This window comes from Salvelinus fontinalis, chromosome 18 (assembly GCF_029448725.1).
Source record: "Salvelinus fontinalis isolate EN_2023a chromosome 18, ASM2944872v1, whole genome shotgun sequence".
Classification (NCBI taxonomy): Eukaryota; Metazoa; Chordata; class Actinopteri; order Salmoniformes; family Salmonidae; genus Salvelinus; species Salvelinus fontinalis.
The window spans coordinates 50,257,215-50,269,289 of NC_074682.1; the positions used below are offsets into that span (position 1 = coordinate 50,257,215).

The window sequence follows — 12,075 nt, forward strand, 5'->3', positions numbered from 1 at the left end:
AAGGGATGAAGGGAAGGGCAGACAATTCTAATACAAGAGTAGGATGGAGCATCTCAAAACAAATCAAACTATCTGATTCAGGAGTTGTGTTTGTGTGTCTGCACGTTTTTATGTATTTATTCAACATTCATTTAACTAGGCAAGTCAGTTAAGAACAAATTATAATTTACAATGACTGCCTACCGGGGAACAGTGGGTTAACTGCCTTGTTCAGGGGCAGAACAACAGATGTTTTTTTTTTTACCTTGTCAGCTCGAGGATTTGATCTAGCAACCTTTCGGTTACTGGCCCAACGCTCTAACCACTCGGGTACCTGCCACCCTACGTACACAACACATCTTCTAAAAAAAGTTGCTAATACTGCCTGTTCTAATGTCTGTTCTACAATATAATCTACAGCCGTAATCTCCTCCAGTCAGTGATGTAGCTATTGTGCCTATAGCACAGAGCAGTAGGCTAAGCTATCGTGCCTATAGCACAGAGCAGTAGGCTAAGATATCGTGCCTACAGCACAGAGCAGTAGGCTGGGCTATCGTGCCTATAGCAGAAAGCAGTAGGCTAAGCTATCGTGCCTATAGCAGAGAGCAGTAGGCTAAGCTATCGTGCCTATAGCAGAGAGCAGTAGGCTGGGCTATCGTGCCTATAGCAGAGAGCAGTAGGCTGGGCTATCGTGCCTATAGCAGAGAGCAGTAGGCTGGGCTATCGTGCCTATAGTAGCAGAGAGCAGTAGGCTAAGCTATCGTGCCTATAGTAGCAGAGAGCAGTAGGCTGGGCTATCGTGCCTATAGTAGCAGAGAGCAGTAGGCTAAGCTATCATGCCTATAGTAGCAGAGAGCAGTAGGCTGGGCTATCGTGCCTATAGCAGAGAGCAGTAGGCTAAGCTATCGTGCCTATAGTAGCAGAGAGCAGTAGGCTGGGCTATCGTGCCTATAGTAGCAGAGAGCAGTAGGCTAAGCTATCGTGCCTATAGTAGCAGAGAGCAGTAGGCTGGGCTATCGTGCCTATAGCAGAGAGCAGTAGGCTAAGCTATCGTGCCTATAGCAGAGAGCAGTAGGCTAAGATATTGTGTCTATAGTAGCACAGAGTAGTAGGCTGGGCTATAGTGCCTATAGTAGCAGAGAGCAGTAGGCTAGGCTATCGTGCCTATAGTAGCAGAGAGCAGTAGGCTGGGCTATCGTGCCTATAGCAGAGAGCAGTATGCTGGGCTATCGTGTCTATAGCAGAGAGCAGTAGGCCGGGCTATCGTGCCTATAGCAGAGAGCAGTAGGCTAGGCTATCGTGCCTATAGCACAGAGCAGTAGGCTAAGATATCGTGCCTATAGCAGAGAGCAGTAGGCTGGGCTATCGTGCCTATAGCACAGAGCAGTAGGCTGGGCTATCGTGCCTATAGCAGAGAGCAGTAGGCTGGGCTATCGTGCCTATAGCAGAGAGCAGTAGGCTAAGCTATCGTGCCTATAGCAGAGAGCAGTAGGCTAAGCTATCGTGCCTATAGCAGAGAGCAGTAGGCTGGGCTATCGTGCCTATAGTAGCAGAGAGCAGTAGACTGGGCTATCGTGCCTATAGCACAGAGCAGTAGGCTAAGCTATCGTGCCTATAGTAGCAGAGAGCAGTAGGCTGGGCTATCGTGCCTATAGCAGAGAGCAGTAGGCTGGGCTATCGTGCCTATAGCAGAGAGCAGTAGGCTGGGCTATCGTGCCCATAGCAGAGAGCAGTAGGCTGGGCTATCGTGCCTATAGCAGAGAGCAGTAGGCTAAGCTATCGTGCCTATAGCAGAGAGCAGTAGGCTAAGCTATCGTGCCTATAGCAGAGAGCAGTAGGCTGGGCTATCGTGCCTATAGTAGCAGAGAGCAGTAGACTGGGCTATCGTGCCTATAGCACAGAGCAGTAGGCTGGGCTATCGTGCCTATAGCAGAGAGCAGTAGGCTAAGCTATCGTGCCTATAGCAGAGAGCAGTAGGCTAAGCTATCGTGCCTATAGCAGAGAGCAGTAGGGTAAGCTATTGTGTCTATAGCAGAGGAGTAGGCTAAGTACAATAGGGTATACAGTGTTACAGACACTCGAAAAATAATGAATGCCACTTCTTTTGAAACAGGAGAGCTTTACAATTGCATGTCCTTTCCTCAGTCTGCTTTTTACTCAACAATGAATGACAGAGGCACAAACATAAATCTCAGAATAAACCTCAATTCCAACAATGTTGAGCAATCGTCTCATGCCCCCACCGATTTAGCTTTTTTAACTAACAGCACATTATGCTGACATGCTACGTCAGAACAATTCGAACTCAAGATTTGAAAAGATAAAACACAATTCGGCCTTATTTTAGTGAACTTGTCTCCATTATGTTGACATGTACTTGGGTCCAATTATGCGTCAAAATGGCCAAAAGAGATGAGACGGGGGTGGAACGTGACGGCCGTACATTTATCTAACCTCCATTTTTCTCAGAAATGGCGATGAAGTTGTGAAACGACAAAGAGGCAAAGGTTGTGTGAAGGTTAGAGGTCAACCACGTCACCCAGATCATCAACATTTTTAAAGAGCTACATTCATCGAATGTGACCATGGAAATATTTAACTAGATTGGTTTCGATAACTGAAAGGGGTGGGGAGGTAGACCTGTGTAGAACTGTACTTTTTGATGACCACTTTTCAGCTTAAAATACTGTATGCTACAAGTTCATTGAAAATGATATGTTTTAATCGAAGAGACAATTAGTATTCAACTGGTAATACTGACGTGCTGTCTTTTTTGTTGTGTTTACCATCCTGAATCCCTTGGCCAAGCAGAATATGAAAGGGTTGGACAAATCAATAACAGGAAATGGCAATGTGATGATGGTGAAGAGGTTCTGTGTATGCATGTCCCAGAGTATGGTCTGTACTGAGTTCTCTGAGTTGACTGCCAACAACTTCCCAAACTATGGCCAAAAGAGAAAAGGTCAGGACCTTAGATGGTGAAGAGAGTGCAGCATACATCTCCTCCTGTAATTTCTAATGAGAAGAATCAAATGTAGGCTAAGTCTTTGTGAGCTCTTCTTTGGTAATGGCAGTTTGTATTGCACGATCACAAAAGGTGCTCAACAATGAATACATCAATAGGGCCACATGATTTTGCAACTGAAACCTAATCCCTGTAAATACCATTGAAACCACAAACCAACCAAGCACTCATTTCTTTCATGCATTTGTGACAAATTGTGAATGCCGAATTTGATCACAAAAGTTAAACAGCTGTGCAAATCGGATATGGACATGGTGGCATACAGAGCTAAATCGCTGTGTGGAATTGGGTGCCACATTCATTTATATCCACCTGATTAACCTTGCATCAAGAGGGGAAATTTGCCTTACTGTGTACTGTTTGGCTGCTGTCACGATAAGACGAGATGCGTTCTGGAGAGGCGGCATGCCTTTACAAACCTATTCATGTCAGAACAGTTCAAATGTTGGTTTAGGCTGCCTTATGGTTATAGTAATGCAGTAAAGAGAATCGTTCAGAAATCACATATGCATAATTGCACTATTTATTCCACCAGATCTTAGCATTTAAGAATCTTCTTCATTTCAATGTGCATTTAGATGAATTTGAGAGGACAAGAGCCTTTTAGAGAGAGGCCTTTTAACAGAGAGGACTTTTACAAGTCAATCTCATGCTTATTTCTCTCTGTCCCTGGTGATTCAGTTGATGTCACCTAAAAACTTAATTCTGTCCAGATTGTCATCTCACTCTGGAAAGGAACAAAAAGCCATTTTTATGAAATATCAAGTTCAGAAATTAACTTGTTAATGAACAAGTTAATTAACTTGTTAGTGCGTTAAAATGTGTAAACTATTGTATTACAATTTTTTTAACATTTTTAAATTAAGATCACAAAAGTTCTGGCTTTTGATTTGACTGTTATCCAAGATAAAACAACTTCTATTGTTCTTACTCTGGACATCTGCTTCCTTTCCCATCGGTCATCGTCGGTGAGGCATCAGCTCAGTAGTATGCATTTTGCAGTAATTGGCAATACACCATTCTAACAAGGCCAGCAGTCTCTGAGTTTACCCAGGATCCCCCTCTCCTGCCTCTAACGCCAAACTGGGTTGGAATTACAGAAAGAGCCCAGGGCAGATGAGTCAAAGTTGAAGCCGGAATTTAGGTAAGTAACTTCCGTTCTGATGTTCAAAAGATATTGGTCGGTTAAAATAAATGATAGTGGATACATTTTGTGAAAATAAAAGTACAAATAAACACCACAATAATCACAAAATAGCAAAGTTGTTTCGGAGCTCACAAAACCACGGCCACACAGTACAGCACCATCTTTGATTCAAGCGGTGTGAAAGGAAGGACCGGAAAAACGTTAAAGACTCCAGCCATCCAAGCCATAGACTGTTCTCTCTGCTTCCGCACAGCAAGCGTTACCGGAGCAACAAGTCTGACACCAACAGGCTTCTGAACAGCTTCTATCACCATTCAACAAGGCTGCTAAATAGCTGCTAAATAGCTTACAAAATGGCTACACTGACTATCTGAGTTTTTTGCACTCACAGGACTCCATACACTGACACTCCAACACACACATGCACACGAGTGGAGGCTGTCGAAGAGAAAACGGCTCACCATAATAGATGGAACGGAGCGAATGGAACGGCATAAAACACATGGAAACCATGTGTTTGATACCATTTCACTTATTGTGCTCCAGCCATTACAACGAGCCCATCCTCCCCAATTAAGGTGCCACCAACCTCCTATGATGCACACACATTTATACTGACTCTGCACACACACTCACAATTATCATACAGTATATGCTGCTGCTCCTCTGTTTCTCATATATCCTGATGCCTAGTCACCTTACCCCTGTACCTACCTCTATCACTCCAGTATCCCTGCACATTGTAAATAAGGTATAGGTACTGACCCTGGAACTGACCCTGTATATAGCTTACTTTCTCGTGTTCTTCATATTTTTGGTTTTTATATATTGTGTGTTTTTGTTCTACCTTGTGTTATTTTTGGTACTACATTGATTCACTGTACTTGTACACGTGACATTTAAACTTGAACCACTTCCCTGCTCATCCCCACCCTACTTTACAATACAGTTGCTTTGCACACTGTGTCTGACACAGGAGTGACTGACCAATGCGCTTTTATAGAATATAAAATCCATTTACATTTACATTTAAGTCATTTAGCAGACGCTCTTTTCCAGAGCGACTTACAAATTGGAAAGTTCATACATATTCATCCTGGTCCCCCCATGGGAATTGAACCCTGGTCCCCCCGTGGGAAATGAACCCACAACCCTGGCGTTGCAAGCGCCATGCTCTACCAACTGAGCCACACGGGACCAATCCAAAGAAAATGAGCACAGTTAATTGCATTGGTAAGTATTGGAGTCTCACACATTTCACAGTTCTAAATAACAACACTGAAGCCAAATATTGTGCGACAGGTTTTGATTAAGACACACCTGTATGTGTCTAAAAGCAAAAGATACTCAAAGATCCACTGCTTTTGTGACAATGTTCCAGTCATTTTTGGGAAACTAGTCCAAAAAGTAATATTACATACAGTCAGAAAGGGATTGAACATCTATCATTAGATAATCAACATTCCCCTCCTCAGTGAAGCTAGGAAACTCTGAACTATTTCAGAAAATAGAATATGACTATAATTATGATTCAAGTTCTCAATGACGGCCAGGATGAACGTCATTTGAGAATCCACTATTGTGTGTTATTGATAGCCAGGCTCATGTCTGAGATGTGCTTCCAGAATAATTGTCCCAGGGAACTTTAGAAATAGAAAATGCCACAACAAAACAGCTTCAGAGAAATGGAAGAATGACAATGGCAAAGATGTCAGTCTTAATACTCCTCTTATCAACGTTATTGATTTGCCATTCGACCAGCAATCTCGCGTCACTGAGGAGAAAATAAAGGCTCAGCTGTACTTTTGGAGAAGGTCCAGTGGTCAATCTGAATAAATCCATCTCCAACACACACAGCCAGTGGTCAATCTGAATAAATCCTTCTCCAACACACACAGCCAGTGGTCAATCTGAATAAATCCTTCTCCAACACACACAGCCAGTGGTCAATCTGAATAAATCCTTCTCCAACACACACAGCCAGTGGTCAATCTGAATAAATCCCTCTCCAACACACACAGACAGTGGTCAATCTGAATAAATTCTTCTCCAACACACACAGACAGTGGTCAATCTGAATAAATCCCTCTCCAACACACACAGCCAGTGGTCAATCTGAATAAATCCCTCTCCAACACACACAGCCAACACATCCAAAAGAAAAGGCTTACAGCCTCTAACACTCAAATTTAAACTTTCTCTCAGAAGCTTTTTTTTTGCGGTCTCCTGAGAGAAATGCCTGTCCGGTTGCCCTTAAGAGTTCCAATGAAGTTTAACTTACTTTTCAATCACTGTCACAGGGTCTGACCTTAAGTTAATGTTCTCGAGATACCTGGGCACTCGGGAGTAACCTTTCCCCTCAATGAAAGACTGGCACTTGTTCGTCGACATCATTACCCTTGTTCACTACCTCTAAATGTATCTCTGAAAACCTAGTGGCACCCAACATGGGCTGACTCTCTCTTTAGTTCCTGTTTCTACTTCTCTCCATTACGTGGTACTCGTTGACCTGGTAAGCACAAGCTCTCAAGCGGCTCTCTGTTTTGCCTTGTAAAGGGGTGAGCGAGTGAGAAAGAGAGGCTAGATCATAGCAGCAAAAGGAAGGAGGGAACTGAGACAGGGGTGCAGATCAGACAGAGGGAATTAGGAAAGGACAATGGTGTTTATAAGTCATGTCACAAGAGAATTCGTAAAGAGGGACAGTAACAGATAAGCAGCCACAACAAGCATTGTGAAAATGTTTTGGTTTTGTTACATTAAATGCACAAAGACCAAAAATGTATATTTTTTTGCTGAAGAGCTACATGTGGCATATTATCACATAAAGAAATAAGATGAGATCACAGACGATAATTATTAGATAGTAGTACTGAAGAAATTATGGACACATTTTGGCATAACACAAGTGTCATGGACACATCAACTGATATTGGGACACTATATTTCTACATTCCCATAAATGACTGGGTAGCTTTCCCTTTTTGCTCCATTTTCACATTAGTTTCAACTGAAAACAGAAGTTAAATTAATATTAAAATTAGCTGCCTGCTGAGCATAAGAGAAATTAATATTAAAATTAGCTGCCTGCTGCGCATAGAACTTGCTAATCATACCCTGCCAGAAAGAAGAATTCCCCCCTGTTCTCTTAGCCATAACCAGAGAAAAGACGTTCATTCTGTTTTCTGTTTACGGGGCGAAAGCCACAAAGTAAGAGCCAAAGAGTGTCTGTCATCAAGATACTGTACGTTCCAATCGCATCCGAAGAGCCTTTATGGTCGGTCTTATGATCTCAGTGACATTAAAAGGTAACCGTTTTTCTTGCTTGGGGAGAACAGGCAAACAGGCCCATTGCTGTGGGAAGTCCCGAGGGATGCACTGCACAAGGATGACATACAGTAGTCTTTAGAGTTCCCTTCCCTGTTCGATCGCGTTCAACAAAGCAGCATGTTCTACCAAGCCTCAGCCATTAGAGGAGACGGACTTGACTGCAGAATCTATAAAACAAGGGACCAAAGATGTTGACTGGACAAGGCCCATTTAGCCGGGCCACATTGTTAGTTAAATGGTGAATCTAGCTGCCACGGAGAGGAGATTGCACACCACCTGATTTACAAGGTCTCTTGTTCCAAGGTGCACCTTCCGCAGGAAAGGCAAGAGAGCGGCCATGGCCAAGGCCAAAATCTAACTCTTTTAGATCAGCCAGGTTCAAGATTAAATGGTAACTCTCAACCCCAATTTCAGCCTTTGCCCAACCCCTTCAAAAACAAATGCATTCAGATGAGAAGTTGTGGGTGGGGGGGATTGTTCAAATATATTTATTTTGAGGGTGGGTAAATGTAGTTGTACCTGATCTAAACGCTTTCTCCCTAAAGCATACTTACCAGAAGTCCACTGGCATGCTCCGATAATAAAATGATGTGCGTTGCAAGCCAATGCGGCTTTGGACAGTTAGCTCACAGTGGTAAGGAGCCGAGTTCTTAACATCTATTGATACTGATACTGATCTTGATACTAGCCACTTTAAACAATGCCACTTAATATAATGTTTACATACCCTACATTACTCATATGTATATGTATATGCTGTACTCTATATCATCTACTGCATCTTGCCATCTTTATGTAATACATGTATCACTAGCCACTTTAAACTATGCCACTTTATGTTTACATACCCTACATTACTCATCTCATATGTATAGACTGTACACTATACCATCTACTGCATCTTGCCTATGCCGTTCTGTACCATCACTCATTCATATATCTTTATGTGCATATTCTTTATCCCTTTACACTTGTGTGTATAAGGTAGTAGTTGTGGAATTGTTAGGTTAGATTACTTGTTGGTTATTACTGCATTGTCGGAACTAGAAGCACAAGCATTTCGCTACACTCGCATTAACATCTGCTAACCATGTGTATGTGACAAATAAAATGTGATTTGATTTGATTTGAGTTCTTAACATCTATTGCCACTTGCGGTGTAAGTTTGAAATGTGGAGTCACGTTTATTGTGGAATTGTGTTGGGAAGAAAAGTGCAATCATCACCTAGAAAAGGGAGATTATGGGCTCAACTCAATCCAACCCGCATTGCCATATTTACACAGTAGCTCTTTTTCCAATGGTCAAATCTTTTCCGAATTAGAAGTGTGTGGGCACGGGACGAATATTCCAAAAGGATTTGGAAGAAGGAAAAAAAATATTCTGCCTCATTTAGAAGTCTTGAACTATGAGCCAACTGTTTTAACAGGACTGCCACCAATCAGTCGTAGCAGTTGGGGTAAAAATGCAAGGAGTTGACATGACCACCAAGTTCATCTATTTCTTGTTACCATGGATGTAACCACGAAGCGTATAATCCTCATAGACTACATGTTTTTTTTTACTTCGTAAAAGCACATCGATGTGTATGAAACGGTGCGCAAAAACGTTGAATTTGGTCATATACAGAAATGTACCTTATTGCCTTTTGAATTTTGTGTAACTTCAGTAGTCTAGGCAAGGAAGCATCATGCAAAATATATTAGCACACTCCACTTACCAAGACCATTACCAAATAAGGCGTGCTGTCACCTGCTTTTATAGTAAGCCTTGAGGTGGTACCACCCAGTATATCTAGAAGGGAGTGCATTTCATTTCGAACCCCTCCCTTGAGATGATGGAGAAACACATCTACTTCACGATTTCAATGGTAGAGTTGAACCACTAGGGGCAAAAATAGCTAGATTTACTACTAAAATACCAAAATATATTACTTTTGCAACGGACAGTCAAAATGAACACCAGAATCGACTTGTTTCATTATAACTATGCCTAAAACATCTGATTTTCAATGATAGATCTATCACTTTTTATAAAACTTACTTTAGAAAAGATACTAGTAGTATACTGCTAACGGCCATTTTGTGGACAGTATTTTTCTAATATCAGAAGTTCCAGTGCTCTCATTTTAATGTTCAGAACACAGAGTGCTTTCTTACCCTTCAGAGGGTGATCCATCACCTCTTCTCCCTTCTGCATGAGATCTAGAGGAGCCCAGAAGAACAACAGAGCCATACTGACCTTTTGTCATAGAAGCCTTTTACTGTAGCTGTTATAGTAGGCCTCAGAGTACCAGATACAAAGGAAGTGCACTAGCTATTGTTTTAAAGGGAAAGGTTAGAGCAGACCCAGCTTACAAATGTTGGTTCCAAGAATGTTGTGGTAAACTAAACAATAACCTTGAGGGAATGTTACAGGAACATTGTGTTAGCTGGGGATTCTCCATTAACCTAACTCTTTTGGGAGTTTTCAATGGAAATACAAAATAGGACGGGGAAGATAATAGTTTAAATAATAATATATATTTAAACTAGGCCCAATTCGTTATTAGCTTAGGCAATATGTGACTGAGCTGTCAATCAAAATATCTAACATGACTTCACGTTTAGAAACAACACGTCACTGTCAATCCTTAAACCCCTAGTTTTGGCTGCAGAGCAGAACACGCTTTCGAAAGAGCGTTCATTTCTCCTGGGAAGTGACATTCTTTGGTTGTGGGTTCTCCCCTGAAACCTGCCTAGGCGCCATATTCACCTGTCAGATCAACGTGTGTGTACCAAATGGCACCCTATTCCCTATTTAGTGCACTACTTTATAGGCCCTAGTCAAAAGTAGTGCACTAAATAGGGAATAGGGTACCGTTTGCAACGCACACACAGTCTGGAGCCCGGGCAGCACCCCTTTCTGCAGCTGCCAACTCCGCAAAGTCTTCTAAAAACAAACCTTTCTCTTCAGAATTCCATCGTCCTCTGCACACACAGCCTATATCACTTCAAAAACACACAACACAATGGCACATACTGTAATGGTAGAGAAAACAGAGTGACAAAAACACACAGTTATACTATGTACTGCTGCACGTGACAAAACTTGAAAAACACACTCGCCTTCTCACACACACCCTCTCTCTCACACACACAGTTAAAATGCTGACATCTTATCTGTAGTAATGTGTAATATCTATACTGTATGTACATGTCATGCTATGTCATGTACAGATCCAAGTGTATAGCTCCATTACTACTGTTGACATGTTCCTTTACTTTCCTTTCCTTTAGAAACTACAAAGATCACTTCTATGTGTGTGTGTGCTGATGGATATGGACATAATATCTGCCTGGTTCTTGCAGGACTGCCTGTAGTTGGGTCAGACCAAAGTAGAGTTAGCTTAAGTCACTAGTGAGTGAGGGCATCTACAACCAACCGCTCAGAAGGCTCCAGCTAGCCGTTTTAACACTTGTGCTCCTTTAAAAAATATATATTATTTATGTTGCACTGTTGGTGGTAAGTGTACTTGATTCAGAAGCCCTGTGCACTGGCTGGTAAAGAGTTCCCATTTTGAACCATTTCATTTGTCTTTAAAGACAAATTCTGCCGGGCCGGTGGCCCAGGAGATCTGTAGCTGATTCGAGTTGGCCTACTGCACTGGCCAATCGGAATGGCTCAACTCACCGCTCATACAGCTTCCATGACCCTGCCACAGCAAAGTTTGATACTAGTCTACGTAAGATTTCATAACTTTTAAAAATCCATTACCAGAGAGAGACTGTCAAAGAATACATCAAAAAGCTGCAGTTTTTAATTAATTAACACATAAACAAACCTTACAATAATTTGCTGTGAAAATGAATTGATAATTCTTCTCCCGGTGTTCTCTGCAGTTCGCATCGTGTAAAGAATGAAAAAAATTAAGATACAAATCAATACATAATACGAAATAAGGTTTTCCAAACAATTATATATAGCAGTAAAAAATATATACATAACATGTACAAAACAATTTACAGAACCCAGTCTGGCACAAAGAGAAGATTCATGTGGAAGACAAGTACCCTACACAATATATATACACATGTGCCATTTACCACATAGAAGCTAAATATTTGTATAATTCAATTATAGGTAGCCCTTTCTCTTTTATTCCAGGCTTCATCTAAATATTCCACATATTTTTTTCTGGCATTCTTTGGAATTCTGATCGGTTTTATGTAATAACTCCAAAAATAGAAATGTGTGGTGTAACTTTGCATTGGGACTTTTGATGTGTATATTAATGCATATCCATATGTTACATATGGTTACGTTTATGCTACCTACCCTTTAAAGTCAGTGGTCAAAATCACTTTCGCAGTCAAAAATCAAGCCGAGGGTCTCCCGAGTGGCGCAGCAGTTTAAGGCACTGCATCACAGGGCTTGAGGCGTCACTACAGACCCGGGTTCGTTCCCAGGCTGTGTCACAACCGGCAGTGACCGGGAGTCCAATAGGGCGGCGCACAATTGGCCCAGCGTCGTCTGGGTTAGGGGAGAGTTTGGCCGTTGGGGCTTTACTTGGCACATTTGCGCTCTAGCGACTCCCTGTGGCGGTCCGGGTGCCTGCAG

The 12,075-nt window shown here is 42.0% G+C and overlaps 1 protein-coding gene across 5 annotated transcripts in view; it reads right to left on the reverse strand.

Annotated features, from left to right (window-relative positions):
- Nucleotides 1-12,075, reverse strand: part of LOC129815701 (cadherin-22-like) — a 265,152-nt gene that overhangs the window by 198,275 nt on the left and 54,802 nt on the right. Inside the window, exon 1 of one of the 5 annotated variants that reach the window (XM_055869743.1) lies at nucleotides 3,936-4,332. The exons of the other annotated variants lie outside the window; for them this stretch is intronic. The gene's annotated coding sequence lies outside the window, so the exon portion shown is untranslated. Of the gene's footprint in view, nucleotides 1-3,935; nucleotides 4,333-12,075 lie in introns of those variants that run through there. 5 annotated transcript variants of the gene reach the window in all.